Source organism: Pinus tabuliformis, chromosome 3_2, assembly GCF_031772625.1.
Source record: "Pinus tabuliformis cultivar Carrire ecotype Pingquan chromosome 3_2, CPIR1, whole genome shotgun sequence".
NCBI classification, from domain to species: domain Eukaryota; kingdom Viridiplantae; phylum Streptophyta; class Pinopsida; order Pinales; family Pinaceae; genus Pinus; species Pinus tabuliformis.
Genome location: NC_142302.1, coordinates 890,662,794 through 890,681,165, shown reverse-complemented (window position 1 = coordinate 890,681,165; position 18,372 = coordinate 890,662,794). Strand labels below are relative to the sequence as shown.

Sequence of the window (18,372 nt, the reverse complement as noted above, 5' to 3'; positions counted from 1 at the left end):
ATGTGCTCAAAAGAAAATTGGCGAACTCATTTGAAATGAAGGATTTGGGTGTTGAAAAACAAATCCTTGGTATGAGAATAATTAGAGACATGAAGAATTTAAAATTAATATTGCCTCAGAGTGAGTACATAGAAAAGGTGTTGAAAAGATTTAATATACAAAATGAAAAACCAGTTAGTATACCTTTGGCTAGCCATTTCAAACTAAGTAAGGAGGTGTGTCACAAGGCTCAGGAAGAAATGGCTTATATGTCTAAAGTTCCATATGCATAAGCAATTGGAAGCTTAATGTATGCAATGGTTTACACAAGGCCTGATATTGCACATGCAGTGGGAGTTGTAAGAAGGTACATGAACAATCTAGGAAAAGAACATTGGATGGAGGTGAAGTGGATTCTTAGGTATTTGAGAGGTACCACAAATCAAGCATTATGATTTGGTGGTTCAAACATTGCTCTACAGGGATATGTTGATGCAAAAGACATGGCAGGTGATAGAGATAACAGGAGGAGAAAAATAGGGTATGTTTTTATTGTAGGTGGAATAGATGTAAATTGGGTTTCAAAACTACAAAGTTTTGTTGCACTCTCAACAACGGAAGCAGAGTATGTTGCTGCTACAAAGGATAGTAAAGAAATGATTTGGTTACAAAGGTTTCTAGATGAATTGGGTAAGAAGCAGGAGTTAGGCAGGTTATATAGTGACAACCAGGGTGCCATACATCTTACAAAGCACTATGCATTTCATTCCAAGACTAAACATATACATCTCAAGTACCATTTCATATGGTCAGCATTGGAAGATGGACAATTGAAGTTGGAAAAGATACACACTAGCCAGAATCTTGCAGATATTTTAACAAAATTTGTAACCAAGGAGAAATTGAGATTCTGCTCAGGTTCAGTTGGTCTTCAAGTATGATGAAGAAGATGAGAAACAACCAGGTCCAATGTGGAGTCATTGTCCAAAAAATGAAACAATGGTGGAGTTGCTATAATCAGTCTCCAAGTGGGAGATTGTTGGGTGTGGACCTTGATTATCTTCTTTATTCAGAGGTATCGCCGCATTGGACCCCAGTTTGTAATGTGGCGGTAATGCCGCTTGTAATATTTGCGTTGCAAGGGGTGTCCAGGGGGGCGATGTGATCTTTGGGAGCCCCCCCCTGGTGGGGGGCAGCATCCCTAAAGCTAAAAATAGATGTGAAATTGCCTTGTAAAATGTTGTAATTTTGTAGTCAATTTGGGCCGTTCATTAGGCAGAGATATGATGGTAGAAGTTATGTTTAATTTAGGGTTTTTTACCCTAGAAGGCATCCCCTCACTATATATGAGGGAATTGTATTATTTCTATGGAGATCTATATTCTGAGTGAGAAAGAGAGAGGAGATTGTGTGAGAGCGAAGAGGGTATTACTACGGATTTACTGGAGGTTGTATCTCTTCAGTTTATTGGATAATATAAAAGGAAGGATTGGTTGTTTCTCCATGGATGTAGCCCAAATTGGGTGAACCACGTATATCTGTGTCTCTCTTGTTATATGTTTTTCTGTGTTTATATTTATTCAACATATTTTATGTGTTCCATTGCTCTGTAATATATAATTTTCTAACAGTTTCATTTTTTAAGGAGCTTGACAAAAGAAAAGGAACTCTGCTCTGAAACCTTGTTTCATTTTTTAGGGAGCTTGACATGAGAAAAGAACTTTGCTCTGAGTAAATTGTTTCATTTTTTTAAGGAGCTTGACATAAGAAAAGGAACTTTGCTTCGACACCTTTTTTCATTTTTTAACAAGTTGGACACAATCAAAGGAACTTTGCTTCGACCCTAATCATGGCTCTAATACACCATGGCTTCCAAGAGGTTCTCATCATACGGGAGAACAACACTCTGGAAGGGATATATACCAAGGGATGTAATGGAAATATCATGCCCCAATTCCCCTAGTAAATGATTCACCATATCACCTACTAGATCTAAGTCGAAAGAAGTTGAGTAGACAGTGAAAGGCTCAGCTTCAGCAGTAGGTACATGAATGGGAAAGGTTGCCACATAATTAGCCTGTGGTGGGGAATATACCATTTGCACATTTGGAACACTTAGGGAAGTAGGATTATTGGCGGTTAATTCAGAACCAACAAATGAAAGCTAATCAATAGCCACAATCCAACCATCATGCGGGAAGCACATCACTTGAAAGAGTGGGGATACAACAAAATTCATATCATAAACATAGTCTCGCCCTAGGAGAAAAGTTAAGTCCAAAGGGTCTATGAAAGCCATAAAATCAATACATATAGTTTTTCCTCCCAAGGTAACAAGAAACTTAGGAAGGATCACTAGTGGTTGACTAGTTCCTCTATTAAAATCCAATAGATTTTGGGTAATGAGCACAAGATGTGGAGAACCTAAAGCTTTCCAAGTAATTGAGGACATAATACTAATAGATGCAGCTTCATCTATGATTTTTCTAGGTATGACCACATTATAAGCCTGTACTATGATCTGGAAGGGCACATAAGAAGAAAGACAATATCATGTCATTCGACTCCAATCAAAGGAAGTGACCATACTACTTGGAGGGGGTGTCGTGGGAATGAGATAATTTCCCCCTTGTTTTATGGGAATGAGAGGATTTCCCCCTTATGTTGTGGGAATGAGAGAAATATCCCTCAGTTCATTGGAACCTCAAGAAATAAGAAGAATTTGAGTGGTATTAAGTTCACTCTCTATGGGAAAGGTAAGATCAATTGAATGTGGAATCGATCCATAGTACAAGAGTGGTATGAAGTTCCATAGTATGGTCGCCAATTTCTTATACTGGATTTACGATTGTGGACAAAAGTATCTCCCCTAGGTCGGTGGCTAACCTAGAACAATAGAGAGACAAGGAACTCAATGTTTTTCCTTAAAGTAAATGGATAACAGAGTGAGGCCTACCTAGAATCCTTCACATAATTCACTCCTTCTTTAGCTTGGAAGATCCAATTCCATCTTCGAATGCCCAAATTAGAACCTACACAGTTAGATAATACAAGCTAAGGAACTACGAGATCTATGCAGTATCATCTAAATACTTCATTCAATAGATCAACATGGTATTAAAATATATGAAATAACAACATCACATATAGGAAAACAATGAAGTATTTTCATTAATATAAATGGAAGGATATTACAACCATAAGTAGCATTTGATCTTGTAGAAGAGATCCTCCAAGTTGTTTACTTATACTTTCCTTGTCACAATATGCACCTCTAATCACCCTAAATGCATGAGATAATAACCACCCATTGCAGCAACATAAGGGAAAAATCACTCTCCAAAAGCCAGCCTCCAACCACATAGAAGGCTAGGAATATATAGAGAAGTAGGGTAAGTTGGGAGTTTTATCCAATTACTAATATAGGGTTTGAGTTCCACATTTGATGGAGGGATAGGATCAAACGATAAATGGTGAAAAATCCAAAGTAGGGTAGGATAGGATCCCAATGTTTTATCAAAGTTAAGTAGTTAAAATAACTTCTGGAAACTCATAAAAGGGGAATATTCCAAAATCCCGATCATTCTCCCAGATTTCTAGAACCAACTTAGGTGCAAAGGGGAGCAACCTACTAGTGACCAACGCAGGAAACAATGGAGAAACCTATAGGTGATCGCACCCTAGTAGGCATACAAGGGATGTTGGTCCTAAACTGGCTCATATGATGCAATTTAAGTCTAAAATTCAGGGGGATGAAGGGAACATTCTTAGGGCTATGTGCAAGATGGTGACAAGGGGGAATAAGATGTTGATTGATCCTATGTTAGCTTACGACCTGAGTATGGGTATGCCTCCCTCATCAAACAAACATGTCATGTTGTAATGATCAAAATATGTGTCCACAGATGCAACTGGTGGACCCATGAATGGATGGCTATTTATATGAGCATGACCATTATACATTGTGATCTTTGTACAACTCTTGAAATCGCAGCCTAGATGGATGAAACTAAATTTGGGGTCTTCTATCTCGTTCACACGACCAACCAAAAAATGGGTCTATCCATGTGAATCAATGTGCTGGAGTCGAACATGGTAGACACCATATTATTACCGGCCAATGATGTAAGCCGTTAATAGATGCGAGAGAAACCATCGATGATGTTAATGGATCTCAAGGTACTATGGTACAATCTATATGATGTGAGTAAATGAGTTGATGTAGAACACCACATAGATACATTCGGTCGAAGGCCATTGATGTACACTTGTTACCGAGAGCAAGGAATCTTTCCATTGATGTATGCAAGCACCAAGGTACCAAAGGTGTGCTTCTAAGTAAACTTCTTGAATGATGTGACGATATCAACATGAAGCAACTCATTGCAGGAGGGCCTTGATGTGTCCTCCATCAATGACATGAAATGAGTATCATGATTGAGATAGATTGAACATAATGATGTTGACATGGAATTGGATCAGGAAAGGCATACATGAAATGAAGGCTTAAGAGTTATTATAGTAGAGATCAACTAAATGAATTCTCTTGAACACACTAGTGACATTGAATGGAGTTGGCAGCATTGACACAAAATTGCAATGGAGGCTCTGAAAATGGTATAATAACCAAAAGAAAAGAAGATTACCCAACCCAATAGCCATGGAGATGAAGTGTAAGAGTGTCTTGTTCAAGAGTGACTCACTCCCATTAGAAAAATGCAATCCCTTATTTTCCCAATTTCCTCAACCATTCTGGTCAATACCTCTTTATTTTTTTACAAGCTTGAGGAGGATAACATATGCTTGATATGTAAGTTCATCCTTCGGATGAGTCCCTCCGAGTATATTTAATGAACCCTGAGAAGGAGTGGTTCAACCCCTTCATGATAGACGAGTCCATCGCTGTTTGATGTTTTTATGAGTCCAACGAAGGTAAAACTCGACATGTTTTTCATGTTTAGAGAGTTTGAAAAAGAGGTGAAAAAGAAAAATCCAAATGTCCCTTTTCGTAGGTAGTCCCTTATGTCTAAAACGATAGAAAAAAATACCCAAGAAAACCTCTTAGCCATGTTCGACTAAGGTATTCATTTTTCATAGATAGCCTATCTTAGTCCAGAAAAGGGTTAAACTTATATTGAGTAGGCATATTTTCAGTTACTTTTATGATATCGAAAATACAAGTGCTCGACAATATTTTCATGTTTTGGGAGTCTGAAAAGAGCTAAAAGAGGACTCCTAGTGGAGGAACGAGTGGTATAAAGGGAAAGAACTAGTTTTGGTCATGATGGAACTGCTCAAAGCACACAAAGGTCAAGAGGTTGGCTAATAATACCACTCATCACAACGATCCTCAAGAAAGGGTAAAACAACCAAGTGAAAGCTTATGATTAGCCAAGAAGATGGCAACAATGGAATGAGAAAACCAAGCCACATTTGGAAAAAATAGGCTGATAAAAATGGAAATCACGAGGGATAAGATGGGTATGGTTTCATTTTTACAGAATCTTGAAACATGGGAAACTATGCTTGAAATTGGTTTAAGATGGTTTCATTTTTTCACAAGCTTGAAACATGAGAAAAATTGTGCTTGAAAGTAGTTTCATTTTCACACAAGCTTGAAACAAAGGAAAACTATGCTTGGAATAAGTTTGCATGCCCCCATCATAATGACTCAATTTGAGGTACATAAAAATGAATTCTTTGCATTAATATAAATGGAAGGAGATTACAACCATAAGTAGAAGTTGATATTGTAGAAGAACTCCTCCAAGTTTTTTAGTTATACTTTCCTTGTCACAATACACACCTTTAATCACCCTAAATGCATGAGATAATAATCACTCACTGCAACAACATAAGGGTAGAATCACTCTCCAAAATCCAGCCCCCAAATACATAGAAGACTGTGAATAATAGAGAAGTAGGGTATGTTGGAGTTCTTATCCAATTATCAATCTAGGGTTTGAGAACCACCTTTAATGGAGGGATAGGATCAAAGGATAAGTGGTGAAAACTCCAAAGTAGGGTAGGATAAGATCTGAATGTTTTATCAAAGGTAAGTAGTTAAAACAACTTCTGGAAACTCCTAGAAGGGGAAGCTTCTGGAATCCCAATCATTCTCTCGGGTTTAAAGAACCAACGCAAGTGCAAAGGGGAGCAACTTGTTGGTGACCAATGTAGGCCATAGTGGAGCAACCTGTAGGTGATTGCACCCCAGTAGGTATACATGGAGTGTTGGTCCTAAAACTAGCTCAAATGATGCAATTTAGGGATAAAATTCTAGGGGATGAAAGGAACATGCTTAGGGATTTGTGCAAGATGGTGACAAGGGGGAACGGGATGTTGATTGATCCCATTAGGAGGCACATTGATCAGATGTGGAAAAATGGCATATAACACAAACAATTAAGGAATAAAGGACTAGTCTTTCTGCTTGAGGTTAAGCAATCTAAAAAGGATGATCCATTGTGAAGAACAATGTTGATTTAAAATGCACATGCTACACTCTTTTTCAATAGAGTGTTGATTGTAAACATTTTTTTCTCATTCTACAACCATGTGGCTTTGACCAAAAGGAAACATCCTCATAAAAAAAAATCTCCATCTTAAATGGATACAATTTCACTAGAATATATACAATACTGCACAACATATAGAGAAAACAAATATTGTTATTGATATCTCCCTGTTAAATGGAAACAAGTCTGCTAAGATAATTACCCAAACCTAGGGATAACAAGAAGAATGCAATAACAACACTCATGTTTTCAAGGAACTGACTATGCATAAATTTGATATATTCGATTACATTGCATATCTCTGCCACACTAACCATAGAATACTGAGGAACAAACCACAATGTTCACATCAGAATCATGCCCTTTGGTTTCTCCATGAAACCGTTGCTAAACACCGACTAAGGCCATCGATAAGATAATGAGGGATAAGGTCTTTTTGTAGCCTTCCTTCATCATGCGCCATGAGAATGGCATAATGAATGTGTCATAGAATGGGGAAAATAATGTGAGCACTAGAATCATGTATATTCTAAATTAGATAGTGGGGAATTGGAAGTGATTGGCAAGATGTTTGTCCATCATCTCTTCCTACATAATAGAGAATGTGTTTAGCTATGCCACACACATGAAAAGGCTAATGGTGCCCGACCATATTGGCACTATTCTCATCACCGAGTTTAGCTCTTCCACTAGGTGAAGACTGCATAGTCTCCATATATTACCCACCAATCTATTTTCCTTCAAATATTCTTGGGTTTTTATAAAATTGAATAATAATTACCAAGAACCCATTTATTAAAATATACATCTTGCATAACAAATATTACTGTTCTATTATATTATGAGAAATTCAATGAAGATTCAAGAAGTTCACTGCTCGTGAAATGATCTATTAGCATTTTACTAGAAATTAGGAATAGATCACATATAGTAGCAAATCAATCAGAATTGTGTGACGTGGACTTACATGAATTGGTCTGTAAGATCCATCCTTGATTTGAGAACTCCTTGCTGTGGAGGATCATAGTACCTTGATGCCTGAGAAGGCAACGAAAGATGGCATTTTCTTCGTGCAGCAACTAGAACTTGTGCAAAGCTAGTGAATGAAATTCCCTCTGGTGTAACAAAAATGTAGATATTTTCCCCTAGAAGGAAGCTCATGACAGAAAGAAACATCAAACTAGTGGGGATACACAAACCCCAACTCCAACTTACATCATCTTGAATGTATACTATGATTGTGAGTGCCACCATCATCGCTATGGTGAATGAAAAGTAAATACCAATTGAAGAAGCTCTGTATACTTCTCTTCCCCTTTTCACTTGTATAATCAAATTGATCTACGCCGAAAGCTACTGATCATTGTCTCATAACCCTTGCACCTATGGTCATCCATTATAAAGGAGGAATAGAGTAAAGCATTTTTACCTCGTAATGAAAGTCTGCATGGGTTCCCTATCATTAGAGAAATTTTGAGGTCTAAAATCGGCCTCCTCAGGAATATTATAAATCAATAGTGGAAATAATAAAACAAGATTAGATGACATCATCAGATTTTAGAAGGAAAAAATAAAAAACTATTTTTTCAACTTATCTCCCTACAATTTTACTCAAATTCATATGGAAGCACTCGTTGGATGTGAAATTTAATTCCTCATCCAAGGAGTACCCGTGTTTCATACTTTCGATGGATCCCACTACATGAAAAATGAGAAATTCTTTAAAAAATGTGATTGCAATCATGTTTTTCATGTATTTCTCATTTTTCATGTAGTAGGGTCCATCAAAGTATGCAACATGGGTACTCCTTGGATGAGGAATTAAATTCCACATCCAATGAGTGCTATTTCTTGAAATTTGAGTAAATCGATAGGGAGATAAGTTGAAAATACGAGTTGAAAAAGTAGTTTTATTTTTTGCTTCTTGTATTTTTACTTTTTTAATCCAAAAATGGTGAATCATCCCCCATGGTTGACATAATCATCTTGCATTGTATTGGTTATTATAAATTTTATTTTGGTTGTACAATTTTTTTTTGAGGCCCATTTTAGACCTCAAAAGTTATCTTATGATTAATTTTGCATGGATGTGGTCTAGACTATGGAAATATGGCTGTAAGAGAGAGAAGAGTCATTCCCTTCACAATAAAGATCAACATATTAGAAGGAAATTTGGTAACTCAACTATAATATATGATTACACTTTTCTTTCATAACACACAAATATTTACTTCTTAAAGTCTTAACTTGCACCGTTACACTAAAAACAAGAAGTTGTAACATTTTATTTCAAATTGATTAATAGTTGCAAGAATGGATTCCTTGACTGTGCATTTTCAAATACTTATGACTATTGGTATGAGTAGATACAATTGAGAAATAAGCATACAATAAGAGATGCTTTGCAAGCAAGAGCAATAGTTCAGTATCTGTCAATAAAAAAACAAGAATTAGAAAGAAACACCCCTAACAAAGGGGACATGTTTGTTGTTCCCGTCGACAGGTTAAGGATTTACGAAGCAGTCACATTTGGCATGTTGAATTGTTTTGATATGTAGATGATTGTGTTTGCAAGGAAATCCATAGTTTCCAATTTATCATAGTCCTCGCTTCCTTCCATTTTAGCAAAAACGAATTATATTATTCTCTTAAAGAGACATCTGCCAAGTTAGTAGAAAATATGTATGCTTCCATAATTCTATGAGAAAAAAAGCATGCTCATCTTCATCAGAGGTAAAGAAAGAAGATATGGTACTCAAAGTGAAAGATAAACCACCCATGTTGTGTTTCCATCATGGTTTTGCTTCTACCGTGTCAAAACAATCAAATCAAAATGGGTTGCTAGAAAGCTTATGTCTTGGGAACATGGAATGTACAAGTGTAATGGAGAATTTCATAAGAAAAATAGAACGAGAAATATTGATCACTGCTATATTAAGAAGTCATAAAACTAGCTAAAAAACAAAAACAAAATCATATTAAAAAACGTTTCCAATTAATATAGAATCAATATCAAAAGCCCAAAAATAGAAGCAAGTTAATCATGCTTAGATAGTCATTGGAATCCTATAGATATGAAAGTAATATTGAATGAGACATACTGCAATGAAATTGGACATGCAGACAAAAGGAAAATTTTGACACTGTTCAATTGAAATACAGAAAGGACTAGGCCATGGCTACAACCCATGGCCCCTGAATCGAAGGGAATTATGAATAACCTACCAAATAATGGAGAGAAAGTTCATTTGAACCTAACAACACAAGTCTCAATAACTTACCAAATAATCGAGAGAAAGTTCATTTGAACCTAACAACACAGTGGATCTCAGATATCAATAATAAGTTTTATGTGGGAGTAAGCATTAACCTTGCCATATTCAAGCAACCATTTGTGATAACATTGAAAAAAAAATATATAGAGAAAAAATAATTGTTGTTGCTACACTCACTTGTACATAGCAATGCCTTTTTTGTCTTCTCGTGATTGTATTTGATAACCTTTTATGCAAATCTAATTTCACAATCATGAAATCTACACTTGGTATTAATCCAAGGTGCATTAATGACCAAGGTGAGAGTTGCTTTCCGAAGAGAAATTTAATTAGATTACCGCTCCATACCAAGTAAAAAATTGAATTCCCATTTTAATACAAAACAATTTCCAAAATTATCAATAACATACTTTAGTAAAGCTTTGCAAGTGGTTGTTTAAGTTCAAGCATTTCCTATTCAACGTACTAACAAAAGAAGGGCAATGGAAAGACTTCTACAACAACTACTGTGAAGATGGAGGAGATGGCATAGAAGTTCGAGAAAAACTTCACCTTAGAGTCTTGCCTTTTTGGAACCGTCATGAGAGGTGTTTGGTTCATGGAAAATTAGGCATCTCGTCATATGATGGGATCTCGAGAACTCTTCACTAGCATGCCAAGGGGACCAAAGATGTAAATGTGGATCTTGGTGATAAGGCCAAGTATACAGTTGAGGGTACTGAGAGTATCAAGTTCTAGATGGAATCAAGTAGCATCATGGAGGTGAACGTGTTGTTATATGTGTCAGGATTGGAGAAGAATCTCATTTCAGTTTCAACAATGGAAGGCAGAGGATTGGAGGTCAACTTTACAGTACTTGAAGTGGTTGTTAGGCCAAAGGGGACCGATTTCAAGAAGAAGTGAGTGATTGGTAGGAGGGACAGATATATCTATCTATTGATAGGGAAACTAGTGAAGGCTCTCATACATGAGAGTGACAACCAGTGTGAGATTTGACATAGGAGAATAGGGAACCTGTTAGTGTCAGTCTTTCCAGCCTTCCTCCAGTGATCAAATATGCTCTTACAAAGTGGTCTCAGAGTGTCCAGGTCAAATTTTGTCATTTCAAAGAGTTTTCAAGCAAAATTTGGTCACTAGGCATTAGGTCTAGGGTTTGCTTTCACTCTTTTCAAAATTTTCCAAATGCCAATCTATGTCACTATTCAGCTGAGTCTATCATCATTCATAGGGTTGTCATTATCATGTCAGTGTCTAATGAGTCATTTCACACCTTGTTCATGCTTCAGTTGCGCCTAGGCAAGGTTCATTTCCCTCTCCTAGGGTTTTGAAGGCAATTTCTCTTGGATGGTCAAATCGTTAGCAAAACTTGTATCCAGATGTTCATACACCTTCCCCTATCTTTCATGTACCTTATTAAACACTTCCCATCCCTTAGATCCGCCAAATTCCTCATTTTCGCACAAACCCTAGTTTCTTGCTACAACTTGGCAATTTTCTAGGTTGGGCCTGTGTTTTGCCCTTTTGGACCCCTTCCCCTCACTCGATCTCTGCGATTCCACTTTCCCCTGCTTCCTAACATCCCTCCCTATTTCCAAAAATTTCCCCAAGAATTTAGAAGCCTCTTATCCCCTTCATTTCGCTTCATTTCGACAAAATCCCTTGTTTCACACATCGGGATAAGTTTCACTCAAATGATGTTTCAGAGCAATCAAAGATGAATTTTGGAAACCTGAGAGAGGTTTTTGTCCAAAACATGCCAAATAAGAAAAACCTCCTTCACTTTTTACACAGGTGTCATGGTTTTAGAGAAATGTCAAAAATATCGTTGCCTCAGGAGAATCGAATGCACCTCTGAAGTAACCTTGGGAAAATCAAGTTTTCTCCTAGCTTGGTTGGATAAATGAATTTCGTGATGAGTCAAATGATAACTAGACACAAATATCTTTCCAATGCGCTATCATGAGCTCAATTTGGAGTTGAGGAAGGCATTCAAAAGTTGACTGCAACAGCACTCTACCTTGAGGCAGCCTCATTTGGCACATTTTGACCAGTCTTGGGAGATTTGATTTTTGATAGGGCAAATGAACTTCAGATTGAAAAATTCTAGTTGTGTTGGAAAGTAGACTCAAAGAAATTTCCAACGAGCTATCCTGTGCCCAATTTTGACACCAGGAAGGCCTCCAAAAAGCAGCTGAAAGTCACGCTTTGCGTAGGGCTCAGGCGCGCTACGCATAGGGCTCAGGCGCGCTACGCGTCAGGGTTTTGGCTCAACGCGTAGCGCGCCGCGCGCTACCCTTAAGTTGGGGAGGTCCATTTCACAAAAACTCAGCATTTTTGGATTTTTCATGACAAAATACACTTTCTCAGCCACTGCCAAGAATTTTCATGGAGATTTGAGCCCGCAAAAGGTCAAAAAACAAGCAAAAAATGACCTTCTGCCACTTTTTGGACACACAGGAAGCAGTCTTGGGAGATTGCAATTTTGGAGGGGAAAATGGCCACCAAATTGAGAAATTACACTTGTTCTGGAGATTAGACATCTAGAAATTTCCAACAAGCCCACTTGTGCCTCATTTGGATGTCGGGAAGTGCCTCAGAAGTGGCCTGAAAGGCGCGCTACGCGTTGGGAAAATTTGCCAGTTTTGCACCTTCAGCTCAGGAAAACGTAGCATTGACTAGTTTTGACTTTTTGGTGGGATTTTTCATCCTCTTTGATGTAATTGATGTAATTTCATGTTGACATGATACTTATTTACCTATTCTAGAAGATTCATTCATAAAATAGCAAAAAATTAATGAATGAATTGGTTTCCTAGCTTATAGAGGCAAGTTGTTTTGATTGCCTAGATTGTAGTGCTCAGTTTGGAATTGGTTGAAACAGCTCCTAGGATGATGAGCTCGACCCCTAGAGGCTAGGGAATGGGTTGGAATGGTCTATATTATGTGTTTTCTAAATAATTTTCATGGTTGGAGAGGTTGGACTCTTGAGGGATAAGCTTAGACTGTTTTACTCTTTGTATCTCTGCAATTTTGGCAAAGGAAAGACCAGGGTTTTGCAGCACTATTTGGGATTCCTGTGGTGTTTTGTGTTGATGGTGTGCTTCTCTCATGTACTTGTAAGTTTGTTATGTGTATCATTTTCCTACTTCTCTTTTCTGCACATTAAGTAAATGAAGTGTTAAGGTAGAATTCATGGTTTCTATGCTCTGCCTTTAAGTTTGCTTAATATCTATGTTTTCATCTGTCTAAGGAGAACTCTCGAAGGTTTCTTGCTCTATTTAGCTCCTCACCGGTCATTTCTATCCATTCACTTAATTCAAAGGCATCAAGACAATCTCCTACCTTGCCCCAAAAAGACCTCTGCAAAAACTGTGTCTCATCCCCGCACCCAAAATTGCTGTGCTCAGTTTTCCAACAAAACTCCAAAAATTTAAAATCAAACTTTCCCTATCCATTTACTAGCCTAAAATCAGTGTTCTTTATTGGTCATCTCCGCCCTTTGAAGACCTTTTTCCGAGATAGACCCGGAGAGAGCCCTCTCCTCTCCCCGTATGGCTAGCTACGAGGCTAAGTGGTTTGATGTTGCCTTGGATTTTGTCTTTTTCAGCCTGAGACCAAATTCAAGCGCTAACAGAACCTACACAAAAAAGCTCTTTCGATGGTGTAGAGGATGGTTACTGGTTTTCCAAAGATCCATGTGGAGAAGGATGGTGTTAAATTTTCTTAGGGAGACATTTTTCTTTGCTATGATAGTTGCATTTCATCATTAATACATTAATTTCACACCATATCATCATTCCATTATTCAGAGATACACCATAATACATCAACATATGAAATTACATAGAAAGAAACAACATCACCTACATCATCAATGAAACATAACATAAAAGGAACAATAGAAGAAAGCATGCACACATATAAAGACACCAGGATTGGTCCAAGACTAGGGAAAAACCCACTATGGGGAAAACCCTTGCAAATATTCTTCTTCTTAAATAGTCATCAAATGATGCATCAAAAGAGAGTATAATGATCCATAACTTTGTCTATGCAGCAAAACAATAATGATATCTATGAAACAAATATTATCATGCTAGGATTCAGAACCCTCATACTGATGGCTGTAATGTGCTGTCACAAACTAATGTGAATTGTTGTATATTGAAGTCACTATGTTGAATACTTTTGTCAATGTCAATGAGAAAAATACATATGTTTGCAACGGATACTAACCAATTAGATATACAGATTTGTATAACAGCAGAGAGAAACCCAGATCTATTAGATCACTAAAGTCAACTGAATCCAAGATGTCAAATTTTAGATTTGAACTCTGGTCACCCTCATCATGACTAACTGTGTGCGACTGAAACTCCTTGGTTGCGCTCTCTGTCATTGTATGCGAGTGAATGTGACTGCAGGGTCGCTCTCAGGAGGTATTGATGTATGCGACTTTGGCCCTGAACTACAAAGACCCAAAGTTTCTCCCTTGCCAAGATTTGTGAGCGATCGACAAACCCAAAGTCGCACCCTTGTCAAGCTGTGCGAGCGGCCAAGATCAGGGTTGCTCCTAGGGCTACCTTGTGTGAGTGACCGGGGACAAAAACCTTCCGATATACCTTTGAACCTAGATTCACTCTCACTGAACTTTCTCTGAACGACTAGAGAGCGAGAGTCACTCTCTTTCCTAGTCTGTGCCTACGACTGAGTATGAAAAGCTTTTGTTATGTGCCAGAGAACGAGATCTAGAAGACCCTAACCCAAAGCAAACCTTTCGCTTGTGATTTTTGACCCTTGCACGAACTCCTCCCGTCAAACCTGTGCGAACCAAGACAAAAGAGAAGAGAAGATGTGTCCAAATGATCTTGAGGTCTCTTCTATTTATAGGATTTCCGGAGGGTTCTCTTGGGGTTAAGATTGACTCAAGTAGTTACTCATGTGGTTAGGGCCGACCCATTCCATAATACATGTATGAATAAAATAATTCATAATTCAACTTCCACTTAACTAAATTGGGTGATATTTAGGTCAATTTTGGTCCTCTCGAAGAGAGGAATCTAATGTAATCATTATCTCGGTCATTTGAGCTATCCAAGGTGGAATTTTACCACATTTTAAAAAATTAACACTCCCTCTCAACTATGGAGAATTCCACCTGCCAATATTTGTCCATCAAACAATATTCCATTCTGGAATATTCGAGTGTCATCATGTAAGATCATGGATCATCTCTGTCATTTAGTCATTGTGCCATGTCCATCTCAAGTGTCTCATCATGACAAATCATCATTGTACATCTCAATGTATCCTTTGGTTATTCCTACTTATCACTTGATTGTTCTTCATGTATGCTGAACATTCTTGGATCTAGAAGAAGAAGAATTTTTTACCAAAGGGGAGATCAATCTACCACCCTATATCCATCAGGATGCTATCTGGAATCTCTACTATCAGGCTGCTACCCGGAATATCATCATCAATCGTCATTAGAGAGCATATCATCAAGGAGCACATCTCAACCTGGAACCACATCGGGGAGCAATATCTTCCACCCATACTGAGCAATAGGATAACTCATTACATAAGGGAGTACACCCTTGACCCTGGAACTTCATCAGGGAGCTTAGCCTCAACCTAGAATCATATCAGGTTATCTCAACCCATCCTATTTCCTATTGATCTCCCCATCAGTTACCAAGAATAGTCATGTGGTTGAACACCTGCATTATAATCGACTTGGCTTGTACACCCCAAGTACACTCTCAAATTGTTGGCCAAAATGAGGAGCGGCATTCCCATCAAGCTGGCCTGCTTGAGGGTATGATGCCAACTGGGGTATACTCTGCAAAGACTAAGAGGGGAGAAACATTCTCTGACCCTATAAAGGTAGGGGAGAAACATTCTTCAAACCTAGGTAATAGATAGGGTAACACCCTATTTTCTAGAGTTTCCTCAACCCGAGGAGCCCTCTATCTCAATTCCCCACCCTGTGAGCTCAAGTAAGGTAGGAAGAGTTTGCTTAGTGTCCTTGATCAACATTGCTCTCATCATCATCTTGTCTCAATAGAAAATGTTTCCTATTCATACAAAACATCAAATCAAATATCATGTTAGATCATATATAATCATATGAATCACAAAAGGATACCATAATCATCCTCCCTCTCAAGGAGGTGCTAATCACAAGCCTAAGATTATCTCACACAACTGCATTGTCTCAAAAGAGAGTATAATGATCCATAACTTTATCTATGCTGAAAAACAATAATGATATCTAGGAAACAAGTATTATCATGCTAGGATTCACAACTCTCATATTGATGGCTGTAATGTGGTATCACAAACTGATGTCAATTGTTGTATATTTCTGTCACTATCCCGAACACTTTTGTCAATGTCAATGGGAAAAATAAATATGTTTGCAACAGATACTAACAAAATCAGATCTATATATCTGTATAACCATAGTGAGAAACCCAGATCTATCATATCACTGAAGTCAACTGAATCCAAGATGTCAAATTTTAGATCTGAACTCTGGTCACCCTCATCATGACTAACTATGTGCGACTGAAACTCCTTGGTCGCTCTCTCTGTCATTGTATGCGAGCGAATGTGATTTAGGGTCTCTCTCAGGAGGTATTGATGTATGCGACTATAGCCCTAAACTGCAAAGACCAAAAGTTTCTCCCTTGCCAAGATTTGCGAGTGACTGAAAAACCCAAAGTCCCACCCTTGCCGAGTTGTGTGAGCGGCCGAGATGACAGGGTCGCTCCTAGGGCTACCTTGTGTGAGCGACCGAGGACCAAAACCTTCCGATATGCCTTTGAACCCAGAGTCACTCTCACTGAACTGTCTCCGAACGACCAGAGAGCCAGAGTCACTCTCTTTCCTAGTCTGTGCCTGCGACCAAGTATGAAAAGCTTCTGTTATGTGCCAGGGAACGAGATCTAGAAGACCCTAACCCAAAGCAAACCTTTCGCCTGTGATTTTTGACCCTTGTGCAAACTCCTTCCGTCGAACCTGTGTGAACCAAGACAAGAGATAAGAGAAGATGTGTCCAAATGATCTTGAGGTCTCTTCTATTTATAGGATTTCCTGAGGATTCTCTTCGGGTTAAGACTGACTCAAGTAGTTACTCATGTGGTTAGGGTCAACCCATTCCGTAATACATGTATGAATAAAATAATTCATAATTCAACTTCCACTTAACTAAATTGGGTGATATTTAGGTCGATTTTGGTCCTCTCGAAGAGAGGAATCTAATGTAATCATTGTCTTGGTCATTTGAGCTATCCAAGGTGGAATTTTACCGCATTTTAAAAAATTAACACTCCCTCTCAACTATGGATAATTCCACCTACCAATATTTGTCCATCAAACAATATGCCATTCTGGAATATTCGAGTGTCATCATGTAAGATCATGGATCATCTCTGTCATGTAGTCATCATTCCATGTCCATCCCAAGTGTCTCATCATGACAAATCATCATTGTACATCTCAATGTATCCTTTGGTTATTCCTACTTATCACTTGATTGTTCTTGCTCGTATGCCAAACATTCTTGGATCTAGAAGAAGAAGAATTTGTTACCAGAGGGGAGCTCAATCTACCACCCTATATCCATCAGGATGCTATCTGGAATCTCTACTATCAGGCTGCTACCTGGAATATCATCATCAATCATCATCAAAGAGCATATCATCAAGGAGCACATCTCAACCTGGAACCACATCGGGGAGCAATATCTTCCACCCATACTGAGCAATAGGATAACTCATCACGTAAGGGAGTACACCCTTGACCCTGGAACTTCATCAAGGAGCTTACTCTCAACCCAGAATCATATCAGGTTATCTCAACACATCCTATTTCCTATTGATCTTCCCATCAATTACCAAGAATAGTCATGTGCTAGAACACCTGCATTATAATCGACTTGGCTTGTACACCCCAAGTACACTCTCAACTCGTTGGCCAAAATGAGGAGTGGTATTCCCATCAAGCTGGCTTGCTTGAGGGTATGATGCCAACTGGGGTATACTCTGCAAAGGCTAAGAGGGGAGCAACATTCTCTGACCCTATAAATATAGGGGAGAAACATTCTTCAAACTTGGGTAACAGATAGGGTAACACCCTATTTTCCAGAGTTTCCTCAACCCCAGAAGCCCTCTAACTCAATTCCCCACCCTGTGAGCTCAAGTAAGGTAGGAAGAGTTTGCTTAGTGTCCTTGATCAACGCTGCTCTCATCATCATCTTGTCTCAATAGAAACTGTTTCCTATTCATACAAAACATCAAATCAAATATCATGATAGATCATATATAATCATATGAATCAAAAAAGGATACCATAATCATCTTCCCTCTCAAGGAGGTGCTAATCACAAGCCTAATATTATCTCACACAACTTTGTTGTCTCAATATATGAGAGTATCTCGGTCCCAACTATAAATATGGAACTTATTGCCAATCAGATCATCACAATGTATCCATGTCATATCATGCTTAAACAACTCTCTAAGGAGCTTTTGTTTCTTGGCTCAAAGCTAGCCATGCTAGCAACATCATGGTCAACCTCGGTCTTGCTATGG

At 38.2% G+C, this 18,372-nt stretch overlaps 1 pseudogene; it reads right to left on the bottom strand.

The window, feature by feature from the left end:
• Positions 1–6,667: 6,667 nt before the first annotated feature.
• LOC149183489 (protein NRT1/ PTR FAMILY 2.13-like) lies at positions 6,668–9,117 on the bottom strand (annotated as a pseudogene).
• Between the last annotated feature and the right edge of the window lie 9,255 nt (positions 9,118–18,372).